Source organism: Rhinoderma darwinii, chromosome 6 (assembly GCF_050947455.1).
Source record: "Rhinoderma darwinii isolate aRhiDar2 chromosome 6, aRhiDar2.hap1, whole genome shotgun sequence".
Taxonomy (NCBI): Eukaryota; Metazoa; Chordata; class Amphibia; order Anura; family Rhinodermatidae; genus Rhinoderma; species Rhinoderma darwinii.
The window spans coordinates 48,644,418-48,670,462 of record NC_134692.1 but is presented as its reverse complement, the minus strand read 5'-3'; the positions used below and the strand labels follow the sequence as shown (position 1 = coordinate 48,670,462).

The 26,045-nt window shown below is 44.1% G+C and overlaps 1 long non-coding RNA gene across 3 annotated transcripts in view; it reads left to right on the top strand.

Annotated features, from left to right (window-relative positions):
- The window catches only part of LOC142655468 (uncharacterized), a 52,710-nt gene extending 27,282 nt beyond the window's left edge, over positions 1 to 25,428 (top strand). For 2 of the 3 annotated variants that reach the window (XR_012849498.1, XR_012849499.1), the window contains 2 exons: positions 20,566 to 20,727; positions 24,613 to 25,428. This is a non-coding gene — a long non-coding RNA (uncharacterized LOC142655468). The remainder of the gene's footprint in view (positions 1 to 20,565; positions 20,728 to 24,612) is intronic. The other variant, XR_012849500.1, reaches the window with a different exon arrangement.
- Positions 25,429 to 26,045: the final 617 nt, after the last annotated feature.

Here is a 26,045-nt window from a genome sequence, read left to right as displayed (position 1 = left end):
TTTGACCTAGTGGGCGTTGTGGAGAGAAGTGTATGACACTGACCAATCAGTCACCAATCAGCGTCATACACTTCTCTCCATTCATTTACACAGCACTAGCGATATAGCTATATCGCTATGTGCAGCCACATACACACACACGAACGTTACTGCAGTGTTCTGACAATGAATATACATTACCTCCAGCCAGGACATGATGTGTATTCTACAGGGGCGGACATACCGCATGTGCAGCCGGTGCAGCTGCACAAGGGCCCCGCGTGGGAAGGGGGCCCGTTCAGTGGCGTAACTACCACAGTAGCAGCCGTAGCAGCTGCTACGGGGCCCGCGGCATGGGGGGGCCCGTGTCGCCCTGACAGGCACATTACATTTTATGTACCAGGCCTGGCGGCACGGGCCCCCTCATGCCTAGTAGCATCACAACACTAGGCATGAGGGGAGGGAGGGGGCGGGGGCCCGGTGATAGCCGCCACACTGCACTACCAATCGGGAGGGAGGGGGCGGGTGCCCGGGCCCGGTGATAGCCGCTACACTGCACTGCCAATCTGGCACAGATGAATAGGACAGGACGGCGATGCTGGTGGTAGGAGGAGCGCTCAGGCAGGGGAGAGGACAGGGGGCGGTGCGACGTAAGACTTCGGGCGGCTGGACAGTACAGTCAGGACTGCCGGAGAACTCATAGGATGAGCGGAGGACAGACACAGGACGAGTGGAGGACGTGCAGACTGCAGAGGACAGGTAGATGAAGTTAAAAAGTTCATGTCAGAAGGGAGAAGTTTTTATGTAGAAAAATCTGCCTCATAATTCCTTCCGGAATTTTGAGGCATATTTTGACCTGCCGGTAGAACACTTCCCGCGTTTTTCATTGCGTTTTTTTGTGGCGTTTTTCGACCATCGGGCCGTGGGCAGGGAAACGCAGCAAAAAACGCATTTTCTGCCTGCCATTGTTGTCAATGGGAAGTCAGAGACAGAAACGCCCGAAGAAAGGGCATTGCGCTTCTTTTTCCCGCATGCGGTTTTTACTGCTCGCAGGAAAAATTTCATGGATTTCAATGGGAGGCACTTTCTGACGTTTTTCGCGAAAAAAACCTCAGTGTGAACTCCCCCTAACACAGGGGCGTAACTACTGCTATAGCAGCCGTAGCGGCTGCTACGGGGCCGCGGCATGAGGGGGCCCGCGTCACCTGCCGGCACGGGCCCCCACCTTGGCCGGAATCTCCGCTAGCTGCCGCTATGGCTGCTACAGCGCGATGCCACGGAACACTACGGCAGAGCAGGGAGTATCTCCCCGCTCTGCCATTAAACATAAGACATGTATCCCCTATCCACAGGATAGGGGATACGTGTGTGATCGCTGGCATTGATAGGGAGAACGGGGGACCGAAAGTCCCCTGAAGTTCTCCATCACAAACCTCGGACTTCCGGGGTCTGTGTCGGCAGCTCCGTAGAAATGAATGGAGCGCCGGTCACACTTGAGCTGCGCAGACACCGGAAGTCAGAGGTGAGTGATGGAGAACTTCGGGGGACTTTCGGTCCCCCGCTCTCCCTATCAATGCCAGCGATCACACATGTATCCCCTATCCTGTGGATAGGGGATACATGTCTTTTGTCTTTTCACACTGTAGGTCGCATTTTTTTGAGTGATTGGGGGTGTATGGCGTTCCCTACAGGGGGGGGGCTGTATAGCGTTCCCTACAGGGGGGGGCTGTAAGGCGTTCCCTACAGGGGGGGCTGTATAGCGTTCCCTACAGGGGGGGCTGTATAGCGTTCCCTACAGGGGGGTCTGTATGGCGTTCCCTAAAGGGGGGTCTGTATGGCGTTCCCTACAGGGGGGGGCTGTATGACTTTCCCTACAGACCCCCCCTGTAGGGAACGCCATACAGAACCCCTGTAGATAACGCCATACAGACCCCACTGTAGATAACGCCATAAAGTCCCCCCTGTAGATAACACCATACAGCCCCCTGTAGATAACGCCATACAGCCCCCCTGTAGATAGCGCCATACAGTCCCCCCTGTAGATAGCGCCATACAGTCCCCCCTGTAGATAGCGCCATACAGTCCCCCCTGTAGATAGCGCCATACAGTCCCCCCTGTAGATAGCGCCATACAGTCCCCCCTGTAGATAGCGCCATACAGACCCCCCTGTAGATAGCGCCATACAGACCCCTCTGTAGATAGCGCCATACAGTCCCCCCTGTAGATAACGCCATACAGCCCCCTCTGTTGATAGCGCCATACAGTCCCCCCTGTAGATAACGCCATACAGCCCCCTCTGTAGATATCTTGAGATTCAGTCCTGCTTGATAGGTAACAGTGCAGTAAGCTAAGCATGATAAGATCATCTAAATTATTGCATCTCAGTTGCATGAGTGCTTTGTGTTATATTCAATGATTCAATTTAACCTAAGTCTCTAAATGTGGGCAAAGAAAATAAAAAAACTATACTCACCTCCTCCCTCGCCTCCGTTCACCCGCCGCAGCCCCCATCCTCCTGTCTCGGTCTGTGTTACAAGTGTACAAGGCTGCACTGGTGACGCGCTGCCGATGGCACGTGACCGCTGCTGCCAATAACTCCTCATTGGTGTGCTGCTGAGGACAGTAGTTCCACAGCAAATCGCTGTTGAGGGCATTGATTGGCTGCAGCGGTCATGTGCCATCGACCGCGCGTCACCACAGCAGCTTTGTAAACACAGAAAGGGATAGGGGCTGCGGAGGGGGAACGGAGGCGCCGGAGGAGGTGAGTATAGGTTTTTCATTTTCTTTGCCCACATTTAGGGACTTAGTTTAGATAAGAATTTAACCCGGAAAAAAATGTGTTACTTGTGTTCTAAACTGGTAATAAAATGTACAATATAAATCTTCCTTCATAATTTTTATTAGTAAGGTTTATTTTTATATGCATATATATGTTTAGGTAACTTTGTCGGTATTGGGGGGGGGGCGGGGGGGCCCTGGCACATTATCTGCACAGGGGCCTTTTGCAGTCTGTGTCCGCCACTGGTATTCTAACCACTTCTGTAGCGTCTGTGTGAGACTACAGCACAGCACAGCCTGATCTCGCTGTAAATGACAGTTTACAGCGTAATCTCGCGAGACTACGCCTTAATATGCTGTAAATCACAGAGAAGTGGTCAGGATTCTGAATACACATCCCGTCCTGGCTGGAGGTAATGTATATTCACTGTCTGGACACTGCAGTAACGTTATAGTGTGTTTATGTGGCTGCACATAGCGATATCGCTATGTGCTGTGTAAATGAATGGAGAGAAGTGTATGACGCTGATTGGTCAGCGTCATACACTCCCCTGTACAACGCCCACTTGGCGAAAAAGTAAAACACGCCCAGTTGTCCATTAAGAAACTCATTAGCATAAAGGTATTATTTGTCATAATGATCGTTTTTCTAAATAAAAAACACTGCTGTAATCTACATTACAGTGCCGATCACATCATGTACAATATAGGGCACTTATAATGTGGTGACAGAGCCTCTTTGAAATGCCAGGAGAAGTGAGGGCCAGTGTCAGTCGTTGGGGATCCATACCTCGGTTGGAGTGACTGCCCATATTTTCAGCTGTCCCCACAGCCAGGATATCACTTCTGTACATCAGTAAGGTTTTGTTCTGTTTCTTTTATCCCTTTTATTTTCATAAATGGTTTGAATGCATTGTAACTGTATGTATATTTTTCATCTTTTAATCTGACAACTATTTTTTGTACTGCACTATTGTGTATTAAATTTGAAATATTTATAAGTCTCTTCCTTGTAGTCTTACAGAACTTAATCTTCCAAAGGTGAAGAACGTTACCTGTATTTTATGTTCCATTTAGATAATCTGTTATTGTAACTGGTGTAAGGGAAGATAGAGACGTAGGCCCCTATTGCCTAGATAAATATAGGTGGTGGTAGCATACTGTGGTATAAATTATTGGGGTGTTGGAAACCTATGTGGGTAATTTAGCATAATTCTGTCATCTAGAGTAGGTGGGCGTGGATTTATGTGGTAAATTAATAAACTCAGTAGTGTAGTTCACCCCTGTGACGTGACCTGAGATCGACAATCGGCACAAAAGTCATCCTGGATTTGATACACCGGGATCAAACTGGCTTCATGCTGGGTAAAAGCACATCCAGAAGTATCAGGAGGGTTCAGACGATAGTTCAATGTAGTACACTGCAAGATAACAACTGGGCATTGGTGTCTTTGGATGCGACAAAGGCTTTTGATTCCATTGAATGGCCTTTTTTATTTGTTTGCCTTAAAGAATTTGGTTTCGGACCTGTTTTTATTTGTTTGCCTTAAAGAATTTGGTTTCGGACCTGTTTTTAGTAAATGGATTAGGATAATATATGCTTCGCCCCGGGCTGCTGTCCTGGTGAATAATATATTGTCCACGTCATTTGCTCTTCAAAGGGGTACACGTCAGGGATGCCCCCTGTAACCAGCTCTATTTAGTTTATCAATTGAGGCATTAGCTCTGAAGATACATTCCTCTCCACTTATAACAGGTATAACTATAGCAGATCGCACGGACACCATTGGTCTCTATGCAGATGACATGGTGCTCTTCATGGATAGGGTACAGGATACACTTCCCTCAGTTATACAACTTATTGAACGATTTGGGAAATATTCCGGTCTTTCTATTAATTGGGGGAAATCCTCTCTTATGTCCCTGTCCTAAGTACAGCCCCCTGGCCCGTCTGAGCTGTCGCCATTGCCTTTGGTGGACAATTTCAAATATCTTGGCATATTTATAACAAAACTTCCAGCTATTGACCATTCTTTAAACGTTTTACCGCTATTGGGCTACACCCATTCTAAATTTAACACCCTTGGTAGACTGCCCCTTTCGGTATCTGGTTGTATAAACCTGGTTAAAATGATTCTGTTGCCTAAATTTCTATATGCACTTCAACACAGCCCTGTTGTCGTGCCTAAATCATTTTTTAAACAGATTAACTCCTTGTTATCACCATTTATATGGGGTAATTCTAGACCCAAACTTAGGCTGTCCATGCTCCAGAGGCCTAGGGCACTGGCAGGAACGGCTCTGCCGGCTTTCTTTCTATATTATTTAGCAGGCCAACTTAGGACCTTACGCTCCTGAATGCCTGGAAAGGATCTTTCCAACTCAGAACACCATTTGGCTCATGTACTTGGGTGTCAATGTTTGCTCGGTTCCCTTGAAATGAATACTCTCCCTACCCCTATTAAACCCTTGACCGTACATAAGCTGGCTCGTGTGGTTTGGAAACAAGCTAAAAAGCAGCTGGGTTACAATGACATAGTATCTGAAATGTCTTTATGGAACAATGCTTACTTTCCTTTAATGCCACCACGGATGTCTCCAGCTATTGGGACTATCAGAGACCTATATGATGATAATGTCCTACTTTCATTTACTCAATTACAGACTAAAAATATGGCATACCACGCACTCATTTTCATAGGTATCTACAGATCCGTCATATTTTACAAACCCAATTCCATAATTTGAGAAATAACTTAACAATCTCTTCCTTCCCACTGATAGGAATTCTTAAATCACAGGGTCCGCAAGGACTGATATCCACTTTATATACTCACTTATTATCCATCACAGTGAATTCAACACCGCTCACTGTAGAAAGTAGATGGAAACAATGGATTCCTACAATTCAGCCGGATGATTGGAATGATATTTTGGAATCACATCTTCATGTGTCCCCATCCGCCAACAATAAAATGATCCAGTTATGTATAGTACACCAGGCATATTTAACCCCGGTTAGGATATTCAATATGGGACAATTACCTCCTTCAGACTGTTTGAGATGCCATGCAGATTTTTGGCACATGATATGGTCATGTACCCTCATTAGGGACTTTTGGAGAGACATACTATCCCTGTTATCGTCCTTATTACATGTAGACAAAAATGGACAGAGGCAGCACTTCCAGTCCTGTTGGACTGAAACGTCGCACGGGTGAATAAAAAGCTGTTATCCTTGGAAGTGCTGCCTCTGTCCATTTTTGTCTGCCTGATATTGAGGACCGTGGACCAAGTCCAGTCGAGGCGTGCACCCAGCTGCGGTCCAGTGCTGTGGAACTTATTACATGTACACATCCCTTTATGTCCTAAGATATGTTTGTTTGGTGTACTGGATGGGGAGACATGGAGACACCACACTTGTATATTTTTACGAGAAACTTTGTTTCTAGCACGAAAAACTATAGCACAACACTGGATGAATGATCGACTTCCCTCCATTTGTCATTGGAAAAGATTGGTAAACTCTGTGATACCTTTCGAATAGATTGTCTATCAGAATCGTATTGTAATACTACGTTTTCTAAGGTTTGGGATATTTGGAACAATTCCAACTTTGACAGTCAACCTGATCCGACAGAAACTGTGATGTCAAAGATGGCACGCACACTCGTATTTCTCCTTGAACATGCTGTACTTGATTTATTTGCTGCTTGTGAAAGACATGGGTCCTTGTTTGTTTCGTTTCCTTTTATTTACATTCTTGTTTTCTGTACTCTCCATTTTTAAAGGTCATACAAACTTCAATGTAAACTAACATACGTACCAAATCATTGTTTATAGAATCCTGTATTCATTTGAGAGATGGATTATACTCTATGTGCTCTGATTGTTTGACTTTATGTACACTCATCTGCTCCAATGTGATGTATTTTACAATCAGTTCTTAATAAAACGAGTAAAAAAAAAAAATGATTAACAGGAGAAGACACGGCAGCCATTTCAATCTCAGAGACACATCCTAATCTATAGAAGTTTAATAGCAGACTATAATACCAGTTCAGCGGTATATGAAAAGGAGATACACATCCAAACCAACTTGATACTTGAAAGCAGTAGACTATCCAAATATAAGCAAGGAGAACATCGGCTCTAATCCATCACATAAACCTTATCATATACAAATCCCAGGAGCAGAGCAGGTGAGCGGCTACAAGTACATTCACAATTAGGCCTACAGCATGCAACTATTATATTTCAGATAGAAAAACTGTTTAATATACTCCTAGAAAATACATTTAAAAAACATGTTACTCGGTATATACAGGGATGATAGGGGGTTGTGTAAAGGGATGATGGGTGTTATATAGAGTTATATACAGGGATGATGGGGTTATATACATGGATATCCGCTTCAGCTATCATCCCCGTATATAACCCCCATCATCCCTGTATATATCAACCATCATCCCTGTATATACCAGCCATCATTCCTGTATATAACCTCCAACATCCCTGTATATACCAGCCAAGCTGGTATATACAGGTATGATGGGGGTTATATACAGTGATGATGGGGGTTATATACAGGGATGATGGCTGCTATATACAGGGATGATAGGAGGTTGTGTACAGAGATGATGGGGCTTATATACATGGATGATGTCTGCTCCAGCTATCATCCCTATATAAAACCCCCATCATCCTTGTATATTTCAACCATCATCACGGTATATACCAGCCATCATTCCTGTATGTTACGAAGGGTCTGTGGACCCACTGGGCCGTACCGTCTTGGCGGTAAGGCAGCTGGCCAACAGGACGCAGGTCAAAGTCTATAGTTCGTATAGGGTACCTGTGGCAGCTCGGACTGTAGCAAGGCAGGCTTGGCAGGAACTTGGCAGCAGGTTCACGTCAGGTGTGGAAAAGCATAACCTGCGTGGTATACAACACAGTGCGGCACTAGATCAGGATACAAGTAATAGGATACAGGAACAGGAACACTGGGAGCAGGAAACACTAGGGGGCCATATGCAAGACAGACTAGGAATACACAACAAAGCTCAGGCATAGAACTAGGGAGCTGGACCCGTCTTATAGTCCAGAGTACTCATGGGTCAAGGTTCATGAGCGAGGTTCGGCGCGCGCGCTGCCCCTTTAAGAGCGGGCACGAGCGTGCGCACCCTACGGGATCTGGCTGTGGTGAGAAGATGCAAGTGCTGGCTTTCCTGAGGAGGAGGCTGGGGCCAGCGCTTGCCGACTCGTGGCTGCGGCTGTCAGGGGGAGCACGGAGCTGACAGCCCGCAGCCACGGACGTTACACTGTATATAACCTCCATCATCCCTGTATATATCAACTATCACCCCTGTATATAGTGCCGTCATTCCTGTATATAACCTCCAGGCTGGTATATACAGGTATGATGGGGGTTATATACAGTGATGATGGGGGTTATATACAGGGATGATGGTTGATATATACAGGAATGATGGGGGTTATATACAGGGATGATGGGTAGTCCAGCCATCATCCCTGTATTAACCCCCATCATCCCTATTTAAAAAAGCCATTATCCCTGTATAATTTCAGAACGGGATACATCGGGGAGGGGTGCTTGCTCACCCTCTCCTCACACGCAGGCAGGCTTCTTCTGTTCCTAGCGGGCAGCGTTAGAAGCGTGCACTAGCAGACGTGCCTAGCGGGCGCGCACGTCTGCTAGCTTGAATGACTGTGTGGCTACGCACAGTCATGGTGAGATTGACGGGAGCGGCGAGAGAAGAGTGGAGCGGCGGGAGCAGAGCAGCGGGAGCGGAGGGCCCCACCATCGCAGTGAGTGGGCCCCAGCATCTCAGTGGGCCCGGAGACACCACCCCCCATGCCCCCCGCTAGATACGCTACTGATAGTACTCCTACCTTTAGGTTAAATATGAGTGTTGATTATACAATTTATGTTTTATACAAAATAATACATCAGAAAAAGCAGGTTCTTAATTAACCTGTTCCTGGACCATGACATAATAGCACGTCGTGGTGCGGGGGGTTATATATGGAGCAGGCTCACCCGCTGAGCCCACTCCGGATGCTGCGGATGACAGCTGTGTATTACAGCAGACAGCCAGGACTAACGGGCAGGAACAGCGATTTAGTTTCTCCTGGCCGTATAACCCCTTAAATGCTGCGATGAATCACGATCGCTGCATCTAAGCATTAAAAAGAGGGGGGTGCCTCCCTCCGAAAGCTCATCCCCCCCCCCTGCGATGCGATCCCGAGGGGCCGATGGTTGTTATGGCAGCCCAGGGGCCTAATGAAGGCCCCGAGGACTGATTTTCTTCATCTCCTTTTCTAGGAGCCTGTAAATATTACAATGTACTTCAATACATTAATATTGCAGTGTATTGTACCAGCAATATAATGATCGCTGGTTTAAGTACCCCGCATCCATAAAAATTCCAAACTATTACAATATATGAACGTCGTAAAGAATAGAAAATTTAAAACACTTGCTGTTTTTTGGTCACTTCATATCCCGCAAAATATGAAATGAAAAGTGATCAAAAAGTCTCACGTAAAGACGTAAAAACGAAACCAATTGAGGAATTGCTGTTTTTTTTCCTATTCCACCTCACAGAGATTTTTTTTCCAGTTTCCCAATACATTATATGGTACAATAAATGGTGCTTTGAAAAACTACAACTCGTCCCGCAAATAACAAGCTCTCATATGGCTTAATAGATCGGAAAAACAAAAAGTTATTGCTTTTGAAAGGTGGGGTGGAAAAAATGAAAACGAACATCCAAAAAATGGCTGTGACACGGACCGCCCATAGACTATAAACGTCCGGGTGGTACGCAATTAACTCTGCAGGGCCGTTCCAGAACGTCCTGCAGAGTTAGCAGGTTTGCCACTCCCCGGCGGCCTTTAGTTCCGTGATAGAGCTGACTCTAGACAGCTGTATCATAGAACTTTAACCAGAGACCACTCAGCGAGGTCTCCGGTCATGTGATCGTTGTGACAACCTGTCACAACGATCACATTGCTCCGAACAGCAGCGCTTACGCGACGACTGTGAGGAGCTCTGTGATACAGCTGTCTAGAGACAGCTGTATCACGGAGCATTCACCCGGAGACCACTCAGTGTGGTCTCCGGTCATGTGATCACTGTGATAGCGTGCACTTTTTCCGTGTTTTTCGCCTGAGGCCATTGAGGAACACGGGCGTAAACCGCTTTTTCTGCCTCCCAGCCGACCAGGAAAAAACAACAATTTTGGCTGTATATTGGTGCTGATTCCGACGCGGTTTCCACGTCAAAATCAGCACCAAAAAACTCTGTGTGAATTGGGCCTTAGGGTGACGTTAGATGTGGCGGATTCACTGCAAATTTTACCTGCGGATTTGCGCAGGCAAAGTCTGCAGCGGATTACAGTACAAGACAAGTAGATGAGATTTTACAAAACTCATATGCATGCTTCAGACATTTTACATGGCAGATTTTCCAATCTTTGATATGTCATTAAATGAATACCTTGGGGTCTGCTTTCCATAAAATAATCATTTTTGGGGTGTCAGAGGGGTTCCAGTCCACAAAAATTGATGGCCTATCCTCAGGATAAGGCCCTATTCACACGACAGGGTTTCCCGGCCGTGTGATGGCCGTTCAAAAACCGTCCGTCACACAGCCCCAGTAGGAACAATAGATCCCAAATGGGACTATTCACACAACCGATTTTTTGATGGCCTGGTAAACCACAAAAAATGGGACATGCCCTACTTTCGGCCATTTTCCCGGCCCCCATAGAAGTCTATGGGTCAGGTAATACACCGCGATCATTTGAATGTGTTCCGAGTGACGGCCGTGTCTTCCGTTGCTCGCTCTCTCTCCTCCTCACAGTGCAATGTGCATGTGAGGAGGAGGGTATATTGTTGCTCCCGGTAGGAGCAGAATCCCCAATCCCCGGCTACAGCTGCAACAACACTGTGGCCGGGGATTGGGGATTCCGCTCCAGCACAATCCCTGACTTCACTGTCCATATATGGACACCGTGATCTCAAGCTCTTCTGAAGCGGAATCCCCAATCCCCGGCCACAACTTCGGCAATACTGTGGCCGGGGATTGGGGATTCTGATCCAGGAGAAGTCCCTCACTTCACTGTCCATCTACAGGAAGGTAGGGGGGTGCCATCTATGGGGGGTGACTATGTACAAGGGGGCTGTGTAGCACTACCTATAGGGGCTGAGTGGCATTACCTACAGGTGGGCTGTGTGGCATTACCTACAGGGGAGCAGTGTGGCATTGCTTACAGGTGGGCAGTGTGGCATTACCTACAGGGGGCTGTGTGGCATTACCTACAGCTGTGTGGCATTACCTACAGGGGGTTGTGTGGCATTACCTACAGGGGGTCTGTGTGGCACTACCTACAGGGGGGCTGTGGGGCACTACCTACAAGGGGGACTGTGTGGCACTACCTATAGTGGGGGCTGTGTGGCACTACCTACATGGGGCTGTGGGGCACTACCTACAAGGGGGGCTGGGTGGCACTAACTACAAGGGGGGCTGTGTGGCACTATCTACAGCGGGGCTGTGGCAGTATCTACAGAGGGCAATGTGTGGCATTATCTACGGAGGGAAGTGTGTGGCAAAAATTGACAAATTAAATTCATCCGATTTTAAAACGGACAGGGAAAAAAACGGATGCAAAACGGGTCAAAATCGGCCGTTGAAAACGGAAACACGGCCCGGAACGTTTTTATCGGCCTATACTCGAACCCTGTCATGTGAATAGAGCCTTAGGCCTTATTCACACGACAGGGTCCCGACAGGGTCCGAGTGTCGGCCGATAAAATCGGCCGTTTTGGACTGTTTTTCCAGGCCGGTTTGCATCCGTTTTGCATCTGTTCCGATTCTGTTCCGGGCCTGGCATATCTGGACAGTGACATCAGGAGCAACTCCTGAAGCGGAATCCCCATGTGGCCGGTGATTCCACTTCAGGAAAAGCCCCTGTCGTCTGTGTCCATTTATGGACACGGAACATTACTGGCTTCTCCTGATGTGGAAACCCCGGTCACAGAGTGTTCGGGGATTCTGCTTCAGGAGTTGCCCCTGATGTCACTGTCCATATATGGACAGAGACATCAAGCGCTCTGTCCAGGAGCGGAATCCCCGAACACACGGGGATTCCGCTCCTTCAGGGAGCTAAAGTGGGGCTAGCACATAGCAGAGCAGGGAGATACCTCCCTGCTCTGCTATAGTGGCGTCGCTACAGCAGTTGCAGCCGCAGCAGCTGCTATCGACGCCATCGGCCATGGGAGGTGTCGCCGGGCCAGGGCGCTTTTAAAACAAGCAGGGGAAGGGAGCCAGTGCAGCGCCCCCTTCCACCTGCTGTACACCCCGGCCCTGCCACACAGTACACCTGTATAAGGGCACCCCCACATTGTAGAAACTTACCTGCAGCATACAGCGCTTCGTACGAATGGCATAAACTCCTCCTCCTCACATGCACTCTGCGCTGTGAGGAGAGAGCGAGCGACGGTAGATGACAGAATCCCTTATTTCCTGATAGATTGTAAGCTCTTGCGAGCAGGGTACTCACTCCTCTTGTTTGAGTTTTAAATTAGTTTTGTCAATATGTAATGTCTGATATTGCTTGTACAATGCACCCCATGAACTGTAAAGTGCTGCGGAATATGTTGGCGCTATATAAATAAAAATTATTATTATTAATAATACCATAGTATGATGATTAGTTACTAATATTAATTGCTTAGTATATGCAGAGTTTACACTTATAGCATCAAAAGATAATCAGTATTATCATAAAAAACCCGATGTGTAAACGTGTCAAATACACTAGCGTTTCTTGTGAAGCTCTTTTAAAATACAGGCGTTTTTGACACGTTTTCACGTGTTTTTGTTATGTGTTTTGCGGTTTTTGCTAATTTTTTGGCGCGTAACTAGGACTCCTATTGACTATGGGAACATTGCGTTTTACTTATCAAAGAACTGACCCGACGCTTCTTTTTTTTTATGCAACATGTTTTTTAGAAACGCTCACTTAAAAGAGTGCATTGTATGCACTAACGGCTCGCTTTCCCATTGATGTAAATGAGAAGCTTAATTAGGCACGTAAAATGCCCCAAGAACCGTGTCAAATACACGTCATCCGAACCTGTCCACTGAAAAGTCATCCACCACAGGGTCTACCCCATTCTCAGCCTTTTGTTATGTCCTGTAGCTGCTTGCTGCCGTGATCAGCACGTCCTACCATTGTACAACCGCCCAAAAAAATGGAGCTGCACAGTGATAGGCAATTTGAAAACACCCCCTCCTGGCTCGTAGACAAAAATAGGGGAGGGGGGGGTGAGTGTTCCTCCCACATTTACAGCAGTTGTGAGTCAGGTTGCTTTGCCTGATTCACCTTGCTGTAATTATGGGAAGTGCTCCCTCTGGTGTCCAACATAGGAAAACATGTCAAATTATGATTTAATTTTTAATACTTCCCACCTGTTTTAGCTGCAAAGGGGGGGGACCAACTCCATATTAATGATGTCATAATATCCCCTGTAGTTGTAATGTGTAGGTGTCCAAATACTTTTGTACATATAGTGTATCTATACTGGTATCCCTCAGTCATAAGGGTCCCCCATCCAAACATCAATTATCGAGGATTCCCCCCCATTACACACTTTGTCCCATCTCTATGGGTTAGTGTCCGACATTACTATCTGTGTTTCTGGTTTCCAATAGGCTTAGGTGACAAAATAGTGTCCTGTCATCTCAGGTACACAGGTCTCTCATAAAAGTAATCATAAAATGTAATATGGATGGAGACACCTCTACTTGAGTATACTTGTAAAATAGTTTGATTTCTTTGGATTAAAGGGATATTCCCAAATTAGTCATTTATGACATGTGCCATAAATGTCTGTTAGTTGTGGGTCCCATCTCTGGACCTGCACATATATAAAGAACAGGGATCGCCTGACCCCTGCTTCGCATGGTGAGCCGGCCACTGTCATCAGATCCCGGGCACTAGTGTAGAGGTTGCCGTGCATACACGCGTCTCTCTCCAGTAGTATAGAGCTATATAAGTCATAAAACTAGTTTTGGCAGGTCTCACGGTCTTTAGGGGCGTGGTTAGGGCGTGGCTAACATATAGCCACGCCCCACCCTGTGATCTTTCCTGTTAGGTGCCTCCCCAGACCACGCCCTTCCGGTGCCGGTTTTGACAGGTGACACGCCTCTTCCGGAACCGGCGTTCCCCAGACCACACCCTTCCGGTTCCGTGACACGCCTCTTCCGGAATCGGCGTTCCCCAGACCACACCCTTCCAGTTCAGTGACACGCCTCTTCCGGAACCGGCGTACACCAGACCACACTCTTCCGGTTCTGGTAGGTGAACCCCGCCCCTTCCGGAACAGCATCATATGACGCGTACGTAGAAGGATTGTGATTGGTGCTCGCTGAAGCCATGCTGTGATTGGTGCATACGGCATTGTGGGCGTGTTCATGCCTGTAGAATGAATGTGATTGGTGCGTGCTGAAGCCATGATGTTATTGGTGCGTACCGAGTTGTGGGCGTGTTCATTGAACAGAAACATGCCCTGATATGCCTGGAAAGCGTCCGAACATGTTTTCTGCGGTTTTCTGAAACTATAAGTATAACTGTGCGCATGACAGGGTTACATTTTGAATAATGAATGTGATTGGTGCTCGCTGTAACCAAGGCATGACCAGGGTTATATCTGAACACGTTATTCACAAATTATTTGAATAAAAGCTCACTTTGTTCTTTTTGTATAAACACATAAATTTCTGGGTAAATGTATTGTAAAAAAAATAAAATAAAAAATAAAACAATGTTTAAAAGGATTACCTGGGGTGGGATTCGAGGGAACCCACGCCGGCTTATACGCCGATTATATCCAACGCCTTACGATAAAATGTGGCGCTATTTTACAGCGCACAACACTTTCCGTTATATAGATGTTCTGCAGGATTTAATGTTCAGTTATAACCACACAGGACACAGGACAATACGCTGTCGACCGGTGGACTTCACAAACGCAAATTCGCTAGACATTTGGAAGAATATTTACGGTGAATATTTCAAAGCTAAAAAAGGTAAACCCTTGTTTAAGGACGGCGACCAGGTCAGGATTTCGAAATTTAAGGATCTTTTCAGCAAAGGCTATGAACAGACGTTGACGGATGAAATATTTACTGTGCAGGCGGTAAACACTAAAGGCTTGAAGCCTCTGTATAAGTTAAAGGACGCCTCTGGGGACCCGATCGAAGGCTCTTTCTACGCCGAAGAAATACAAAAAATACCGGACAACCACGATCGGGTGTACAGAATTGAAAAAGTTTTTTAAAAAAAAGCGTGTCAGAGGTGAAACATTATATTACGTGAAGTGGCGCGGGTACCCAACATTATTCAATAGTTGGATTGAAAAGCAGCAGTTAACAAGTATTTAAAAACGCAGACAGATGGAGGCGGCACAGTTTTATATAACGCTTCCAAGCAATGCATCATACCGCACAGATCAACAAAATGAGATCTCTAATTACACAATCAAACTTTCTAAACCGGTCACATTAATTGGCCCCTGGGAAGTCGGTCTTACAGAGATACAGTACCCACACACTTGGAATACATTTGAAACGGATGAAGGCTACATATATTTAGGTCTGCCGGGCGGTGCACTTAAGCAAGTCAACGTGAAGTCAGGATATTACAATTCTGTGAAAGAACTGGTAAAAAGCATCAACGAGAGGATTGAGAATTACAAGCATCCGCCTATTGATGTAAAATTGTCATATGACGCCATCGAAAGAATAGTGACTGTAACAGGGATGCATCCTTTCATACTCAGCGATAAATTGACGAACATATTGGGCTTAGACTCTAATAAAACCAATGTAGCCGGCAATGGCACAAAATGTGTCGATATAAAAAGCGGATTTTACAAGCTATACAGATATAATCGAACATCAAAGAGTCGGGGATAGTTTTGTACCCCTATTACGAACGGTTGAAATTACAGGCAGTAACAACGAAATGATCACGCAGCATTACGTCAAACCTGATTACGTCGACGTCAGTAAAAACCACTTTGATCATATTACTATTCAAACAAAGAGCGATCAAAACAGAAATGTGCCATCTAAGTACGGGAAGTCGATCATTAAACTACACTTTCGCCCGCTAAGAGGCACGTACTAATTAAAAAGGCGACATGGTAATCGTGAAAAACTATGGGGAGCCGCATATTTACGCCAGCTACTATAGTGCACAGGCCGGACATGTCTTACCAGGATTTCACGGTAACGCATACATGTCTGGTCACGGTTTAGGTGGTGTCTTGCGAAGTTTATCCAGGAAAGCTGTGCCATTGTTTAGACGAGGTTTAGAATTAGTAAAACCTCACATGAAAACTGCTGCGAGGGGTATAGCTCAAGATGTCGTGAGTCGTGTTTCAGCAGCTATGATGAACAAAATAGCCGGAGAGACACAGGAAGGCTCGGGATTTGTTTACATCGCTAAGAACAAACCTAAAAGGAAACGGAAATGCAAAGAGGCGGGACAACGGAGAGCAACCCAACACCACAGCAACAGGGGAGGTCCTAAAAGGAATAAAAAGAAAAAAAACACGTTGTGAAGTGCATAACATATATTGAACGTTACGGCAAGAACTCTAGCAGACATGGCTTTCATTCATACAGCGTCCGTTGAATGCGCCAAATCAGAACTGGACCTATTTGAAATACAGCCTACACAGACCAGCATTGAAAAAAGCCTGTACGTCGAGGTTCAACCGCTAGCCGCCATAGCAGAAGCCGCACCGCTCGAATTCTACAAAGCCGGCAGCGGTGAACACTATTTAGACCTAAATAACACGCTACTCTACTTAACGCTCCGAATTGTTAAAAACGACAATACACCAATCGCTCATGGAGCCCATGTGAGCCTGACCAATTATCCTATAGCCACGTTGTTTAGCCAATTAGATGTTTCACTAGGCGACAGACTTATATCTCAATCTAACAGTCTGTATCCGTATAGAGCCTATATAGAAACAATCCTTAACTACAGCTCGGACGCTTTATCCACGCAGTTCACAACCGACTTGTTTTACAAGGACACTGCGGGACAGTACCAGGTACGCCCTATTGGTGGAGCTAACACAGGGTTCACAAAGCAGGCGCTAATGACCGATCGCAGTAAAGTTGTTGAAGTTCTGGGCCATCTTCATAGCGATTTATTTTTCCAAGAAAAGTTGATTTTAAATGGCGTCGATCTGAAGATAAAATATACCCGTTGTAAGGATGAATTTTGTCTAATGTCGGCTGAAGCTGAACCTTTCAAGATACAGATTCTGAATGCCTCGCTCTTTGTCAAAAGAGTACAGATATCTCACGAAGTGCGCAAGGACTTTTAGGCAGTAATGCAATGTACGCTATTGGCCGTGTAAGCATGAAGGTCTTCAGCGTCCCTGTCAGCAGTCGTGTATGCAGCCAGGAAAATCTATTTCTGGGACAGTTACCAAGAACGGTTATTATCGGATTTGTTGGTAATGACGCGTTTTCCGGGGCCTATGATCAAAACCCTCTGTGTTTCAAACATAATCACATGAACTTTGCGGCTCTTTATGTGGATGGTGAGCAAATACCCACAAAACCCTTCCAGCCCGATTTTGAGAATGGTAACGCCGTTAGAGAATACATGTCACTGGTGCATATAGCGAGGAAGCAAAATGTAGATAGCGGGCTACTGATCGACAGAGAAGAATTTCTGAACGGCTACACACTATTGGCTTTTGATTTGTCACTCGATCAGAAAGCTGCTAGCCATTTTTCACTCATACGCAATGGAAATCTAAGAGTGGAAATACGCTTTTCAAGAGCTTTGGAAAGAACCGTTAAGATGATAATCTATGGAATATTTGATAACATCATAGAAATCACTCAAAGACGTGAAGTTGTTTATGATTTTCTCTAAAATACAAAAAGAATGAACACGCTGGAGATTACACGTATTTTAAACAGGAACCCCCACACTCATGGAATATTTAGAGGTGTGCTGCCTTATGACTTGCTACCGGACCGTAAACTGGACTCGTTGCCTGCCGCCTTTATTGTAAATACCCATGACTCTAGAAGACCGGGCGAACACTGGCTGGTGCTTTACATCACAACCGAAAAACAGGGCTTTTTTTTTTTTACTCATACGGACTTTCCCCTGAAAGTTTGATATACCCTAAAGAAATACTGACATTTTTACATAAAAATTCTACCAAGGTTGTGTTTCAAAACACACTATTTTAGAGCACTCTTTCATCTGTATGCGGACAATATTGCATATTTTTTGTCATTCAAATGTGTAAAGGTTTGTCATTTTTTAAGTTTTTCAATCGTCGCATTCCAAGAGCTATAACTCTTTTATTTTTGCGTCGACATAGCTGTATAAGGTCTTGTTTTTTGCGGGACAAGTTGTGTTTTATAATAGCACCATTTTGAGGTACATATTATTTATTGATTAACTTTTATTAACTTTTTTTGGGGGGAGAATAGAAAAAAATCTGAAATTTTGCCACTCTTTTTTGTGTCCTAAATCTACGCCGTTTACTGTGTGGTATAAATAACACAATAACTTTATTCAGCGGGTTGTTACGATTGCAACGATACCAAATTTGTATAGTTTTTTTATGTTTTACTACTTTTACACAGTAAAAACGCTTTTTTTTCAAAATTATTTGTTTTTGTGTCTCCATATTTGAAGAGCCGTAACGTTTTTATTTTTTCGCCGATGCGGTTGTATGAGGGCTTTTTTTTTGCGGGACGACTTGTAGTTTTTATTGGTACCATTTTGGAGTAGATGCGACTTTTTTATCAGTTTTTAATCACATTTTTTTTTAAAGTCAGGATTCACAGAAAACAGCAATTTTTCTGTCATTTTTTATTTAATTTTTTTACGGCGTTCACCGTGTGGGTTAAGTAATGTAATAGCTTTATAGCCGGGGTCGTTACGGGGTCGTTATGTATAACTTTTTTACTTTATTTTGATTTATTAATAGTAAAGCAGTTTGTAAGGGGAAAAAGTGTTTTTTTCATTTTTTTTTCATTAACTTTATTAAACTTTTTTTTTCCGGTATTTTTTGTATTTCTTCGGGGTAGAAAGAGCCTTCGATCGGGTCCCCAGAGGCGTCCTTTAACTTATACAGAGGCTTCAAGCCTTTAGTGTTTACCGCCTGCACAGTAAATATTTCATCCGTAAACGTCTGTTCATAGCCTTTGCTGAAAGGATCCTTAAATTTCGAAATCCTGACCTGGTCGCCGTCTTTAAACAAGGGTTTACCTTTTTTAGCTTTGAAATATTCACCGTAAATATTCTTCTTCCGAATTTGCGTTTGTGACGTCCACCGGTCGACAGCGTATTGTCCTGTGTCCTGTGTGGTTATAACTGAACATTAAATCCTGCAGAACATCTATATAATGGAAAGTGTTGTGTGCTGTAAAATAGCGCCACATTTTATCGTAAGGCGTTGGACATAAAAATCCAATCGGCGTATAAGCCGGCGTGGGTTTGACTCCCACCCCAGGTAATCCTTTTAAACATTGTTTTATTTTTGATTTTATTTACAATAAATTTACCCAGCAATTTTATGTGTTTATATAAAAAGAACAAAGTGAGCTTTTATTCAAATAATTTGTGAATAACGTGTTCAGATATAACCCTGGTCATGCCTTGGTTACAGCGAACACCAATCACATTCATTATTCAAAATGTAACCCTGTCATGCGCACAGTTATACTTATAGTTTCAGAAAACCGCAGAAAACATGTTCGGACGCTTTCCAGGCATGTCAGGGCATGTTTCTGTTCAATGAACACGCTCACAACTCGGTACACACCATTCACATCATGGCTTCAGCGCGCACCAATCACATTCATTCTACAGGCATGAACACGCCCACAATGCAGTATGCACCAATCACAGCATGGCTTCAGCGAGCACCAATCACAATCCTTCTACGTACGCGTCATATGATGCTGTTCCGGAAGGGGCGGGGTTCACCTACCGGAACCGGAAGGGTGTGGTCTGGGGTACGCCAGTTCCGGAAGAGGTGTGTCACTGAACCAGAAGGGTGTGGTCTGGGGAACGCTGGTTCCGGGAGAGGCGTGTCATGGAACCAGAAGGGTGTAGTCTGGGGAACGCCGGTTCCGGAAGAGGCGTGTCACCTGTCAAAACCGGAACTGGAAGGGCGTGGTCTGGGGAGGCGCCTAACAGCAAAGATCATAGGATGGGGGCGTGGTTATATGTTAACCACGCCCTAAAGGGGCGTGGCAACGGTCAAAACTAGTTTGATGACTTATATAGCTCTATACTACTCTCTCCCTTCTATAGGAGTTACGGAAACAACCAAGCAAGCACTGCTAGGCTTTTAACGTACATCCAATAGAACAGAATGGAGAGAGACACTAATAGCCCCCTCTCCACTAGTCCCCTCCTGGATATGCCACATGTCTAAGTTGGGAATAATCGTTTAATACAAACTGTCATTTATAAGAACAGTTATAGACAATTACTCTTCTTTTTGTCTGTCATTTTTATACATGAACCTCACTGTATATTACTGATGTGAAGTAATTGTTACTTTATTTTCAAAAAAATGAACAGTCCCTTTAGTCATAGGACTTTTTATTGTATTTATATCTCTATTACATGGACCTTACTGAGGTCCTCAGTACCATGCTGGTAAATGAAGATTTTGTTGTAACAATTTTAATGTGTTTTCCTTCTTGCCTTACAGCAGTGGGCGTGTGACTGTGCAGATAACAACTTTCTTCTTGCAGACCCGCTCCACAGTATGACCTTGAGGAAGGCAGTTCTAAAATTCCAAAAACTGCAACAGTCCTTACATCACCAGTAGCAAGCCCTGAAGTCTGAACTGCTCCGGCTAAAGAACAAGACTGTAAGTCAGCAGTTATAGTTACTTTTGTTATTGCAGTATATTCTATTTTTATTTAAAAGGGGAAACAAATTGTGTTTTTAAAATGTGTGTCAGTGCTATGTGCAACAAAATAATGTGAAATGAATAGATTTGAAACCGTTCTCCTTTTTGTTTAAACCAACTTTAGCAGAAATTTGAAACAACTACACAATAGAGCAAAAAAAAAAATAAAAAAAATATTTGGCTCTGTTCACACTTGATGTGTTTATAATGGAAACCATGGTGCATAGCTGGATATGTCAAACAACAGATAATAGCAGCGCCCAACAGACCCCATTTACTTTCATTGGGGTTTCGTCGGGTACAGCCAAGGGTTGCGTGCAGTGCTTATTTCTCCCGTCATATTTGACAGAATCTGCAACTGAGCCTCAAACCAAGATGTCAACATAGCATAGCCTTATTTCATAAATGTTTTTTGTTTTTTTTAAATATGTATAATGTCAATTGATGCTGAGCATCTGTACAATATATATAGTTCTGCTCTGTTTAATGTACAGGGTATCTATATACAGATCATACTGAGTATTTATACTGTCGTGGCCGACATGTGAAGAACTCATTGCTGTCAATCAGTGTATATATATATATATATATATATATATATATATATATATATATATATATATATATATATATATATATATATATATATATATATATATATATATATACATATAAAGCCCCATCAGCTTCTGTAGCACTTTGCATAGCAAAATATTGGGGTAACACATTGTAACTATTTTAAAAGACAGTGTGGTATGGATCAGTCAAAAGTAGGAGTCCTGTTCATGGAGGTTTACAGTCTAGAGCCTAATCTCTGTACAGCAGACATTCTGTATTTCAGACATAGCAAATTTGCTGCTTTGTAGTGGGGGAGGAAAGGAGGACCTAAGGACTACAAGCTTAGTCTGCTAACCTCAGTGGTACTCTACACATAATATATATTTAAAACAAGTAACACATGTATAGAACATAAAGTATTATAGTATATTTAGGCTATTGTGAAGCGTATAATAGAATATCATGCTTTAGTCTACTTTTACACTTGAAAGAGTATGTCACACCGTTGGATTATTTGCCTAACATATTTATATTGCATTTAAGAGGATATGATCTGCGAACATGTATAACATGTATAACACTAGGATCAGAATTTTTTGTTTTGGGGGGGGGGGGGGGTGCGGCAAAAAGGGAATATTGCAAAATATTGCACCATATCTATAATGCATATTTGCAGGAATCCCCTAAGATCATTTTTCATTTAGTTAGTGACTCAACATGAAGGCTGGTGAACCGTATTTTGTATCACAGATAAAGATATAGCAATCCGTCCTTTAGGGTCTCCATAACACCTGTTTTAGCAAAACTAACCATTTCTTGCCCGTTTACTCTAGTCCAGAGTAGCCACACTGAATATTACAAAAATAAAAATCTTATTAATGGGGTTTTTGTGACTTTTATATTGATGGCGTATCAATCATCCCTGTATTCAATCAGCTGATCGGTAGGATTCCAGGAGTCGGACCCGCACCGATCTGATATTGATGGACCATCTGTAATGGCAGGAAAGAGGTGAAGGCAAAGTGAGCCCTAATCTACCCACCGCCCTGTCCCTGCCTACTTGCAACGACCCGCCCTAGGCGACGGGGTACAACTGGGCGGCGGTCCCTACCCTGTCTAAGTGCACGGGAGAACAAACAGGGAACACACAAGGGAAGGGGCAGTAGCCACGGAACGCCGCGAGGAAACGGAGCGGTGAATGAGTAGTCAGGACCAGGATGAAGTGGAGTATACCAAAGTGAGCACGGAGAAGGAAGCAAGCCAGGGGCAAAGCAAAGCAGGTTAAGCGGAACTGCAGCAAGGCAGAAGCACGGCAGAAGCAGGCTGGAGCAAGCAGCAGAGAGGCCAGGAATCCAGAAGAATTACAAGCACTGAGGAAGAGAACACGGCAGGTAATAAAGGACAGGGGGCGGAGCTAACTCCGACTGACCAGGCCGTGATAGGCTCTCCCACTCCTGAGCCTGCCACCCTGGTTGGTGGGAGATGGTGCCAGTCGAACAGGTCTGGCCTCAGGTGTGGATTGATTAATCCCAGGAGTATACCTAGACGTGGTACCTGGCAGATCCCTAACACCATCATTATAAAAGTCTCAGAACATCTCTTTAAAGATATGACTGATTATTATGACTTTTAACTAGGGATGAGCGAATCGATTTTAAACTAATCTAATTTAGTCCGAATTTTTCAAAAGGATCGGATTTGGTGAACTTCGAAACTTCTTGGGTTCACGGCACCGATTAACGTGCCTGGTCACATTCCCTGCCATGTTCAGAATGGGAGTGCTGTACAGTCCGTAGAGAAGGCAGCACTAACAAGGGGCGGGCACTTCATAGAGCAAGACAACAAAGCTGATCTTTTAATAACTATGTATTAGTGAGTGGGACATAATTAATCATTTTTAACCCCAAGCCAGCACATTGCCACAATTCGTGCGGCGCTTCACAGGGGAAGACTTCGGCTCTGATCTTCTAATAACTATGTGTTAGTAAGTGGCATCTAATTCTGTTTCCCACACATTAATGAAAATAAACATAAAGTGGCCAACCCTTTCAGTCCCAGTAGACAGTACAGAGTTGGACACGAGTTTTCAGTGCAATTGGGGGACTAGCGTTTCTCGGTGAATTGATTAGGATCCGCCCCAAAAATTTTTTGGGGAAATTCACTCATCTCTATTTTTATCATAGTGTAAACTGCTTGTGGTTTTAACTCTAGAACCAAGGTCTAGTAATGCTACAACATTCCTGGTGCCATAAGTGTACAACAGTATCTCTGGCTGGGGAGCCACTTTGTCGGGTTGCCTGATGTTCCATAAGGGCAAGATATATAGGGCAAGTAACAGGTATGAACTCACAAGGATTTGCCACCAGACTTGCAGCCTTTTATTTCCAATATTGTTCTGTTTTGCTATCCAAACATTTAAGGCGTCGTTCACATCTGTGTTCTTGAATTCCATTCTTCTACTCTGTCATAGGAGCAGTACAATGAAATTGATGGATTGTCGAAACCGTCGCACAACAGATACCAATGACGCTAGATGAACCTTATCGACTGATTATAGGTTCCGTCTTGGTGTCCGTCCTTTTGACAGAAAAAATAGCGCAGCATTCTAACAAAGCCTCCAACGCATATGTGAACATAGCCTTAGGCTGGGTTCACACTACCTATTTTCAGGCGTAAACGAGGCGTTTTACGCCTCGAATTATGCCTGAAAACACGGCTCCAATACGTCGGCAAACATCTGCCCATTCATTTAAATGGGTTTGCCGATGTACTGTGCCGACGACCTTTAATTTTACGCGTCGCTGTCAAAAGACGGCGCGTAAAATTACAGCCTCGGCAAAGAAGTGCAGGACACTTCTTGGGGCGTAATTGGAGCCGTTTTTCATTGAATCCAATGAAGAACAGCTCCAAATTACGTCCGTCATTGACGCCTCGCAAAATGCGAGTACGAGCATTTACGTCGGAAATTACGGAGCTCTTTTCTCCTGAAAACAGCTCCGTAATTTCAGCCGTAAATGCAGTTATCGTGTGCACATACCCTTAGCTGTACATACAAAAAAACATGCATTTTAGAAAACACCAGTGATCCTTTCAGTGATAGCTTTACTGTATTTTGGCATACTATACTAAATGCTAAATAATTGTGGGGAAAAATTCAAAAGTGTATTTTGGATTAATGGGTAAAGATAAAAAAAAAATCAAGATGTTGTGAGTATTTGAAATATTACTGCTAACTGAGTAGTGTGTTTTGGAAGAATTCTTAATCGTGATTTTTTTATATTACAGATATATTTTACCTATACCCAATTTGCCATTTTTGATTCAGTTCTTCTATAGATGCACTGAAGACTCCATCAGTAATCAATAAGCAGATGGATTTAACATTGATTCCGTCATTAGATGAGGCACATTGGCCTATAATGATGATATGGGAGAGAATTAACCATGCATATACATCAGATTCTCCCCCCTGGAACTGGGGAATTCAAAAAGGGAGCTTTGGATTCCAAACATGGCGCTTCAACTCCAACAATGAACGATACATAGTGGCCTGGGACACGTTTTGCTCATACTGGAGAGTGAAAACTCCGTTTGGACCTTCTCTACATTTCATTGGACCTCTGTTTATTGATAAATCAAGTAGAGGATTACAAGTACCGCCATCATTTAGTGTCATTGTATCAGCTACAGATGTTTTAATTCCTGCCGATTCTCCAGTGGTGACTGACCAAATGTTAAAAATTGCTCATTTTGTTATTAAACCTAGTGATTACAGGTGATATCAAACAAAAGTTAATGAAGGAATATGTATTTTGGGTCACATTTAGATTTAATGTTACATTACACATAGCCCCTTTTACTAAGCTCTGCCTAGTTTTGTTTAGAAAAGTGGTGAGAGTGGCGTAAATGGCCCAGAAGTCGCAATTTTTCGTGCAAATTGCGAATTTTGAGCCGTTTGAGTCTTATATACACTATATAACCAGTGTAAAAAAGTTGATAAATCCCCCCTGCAGAGCGTGAGGAGATGTGAAAATGTGAGCAAAAGGGTGTAAGCCAAATTATGAACAAACTTAATTAATAAAATTTCTTTGACAAAACATATTTGTTACTAAATATTTCACAATAATTGTATTTCTATTTATATCAATGCACCTTTATATCTTAAACACTCAAAATCTTGTAGAGCTAGGGAACATGTAAATCCCATGTCATCAACGAGCTCCACACTGATTTAGGCCTTATTCACACGAACGTGTCCGTTTTGGTGCGTGCCTGCATTATTTCCGTGCATATGGCAGCGTGATGACACTCTGTTTTTATGTTTACAAACATAAAAGCAGGAGGTGCTTTTATTTTTTCATTCATTTATTTTACTACTGTAGCGCGAATCACGTGCGGCACGCAGAAGTGCTTCCGTGTGCCGTGCGCGAATTTAACGCACCCATTGACTTCAATGGGTGCGTGATGTGCGAAAAACGGCCAAGTATAGGACATGTCGTGAGTTCTACGCAGCGCACATTCGCTGCGTGAAAATCACTGACTGTCTGAACGGCCTCATTCACTAACATAGGTCCGTGCGACGCGTATGATTTTCACACGCGTATCACGGATGTAATACTCGTTCGTGTGAATAAGGCCTAAGAGTAGTAAAGTAAAAGTCAATTAAATATGAGATCAGTGTGGTATTAAGCACCTTAAAAAACATATATCCCATCACA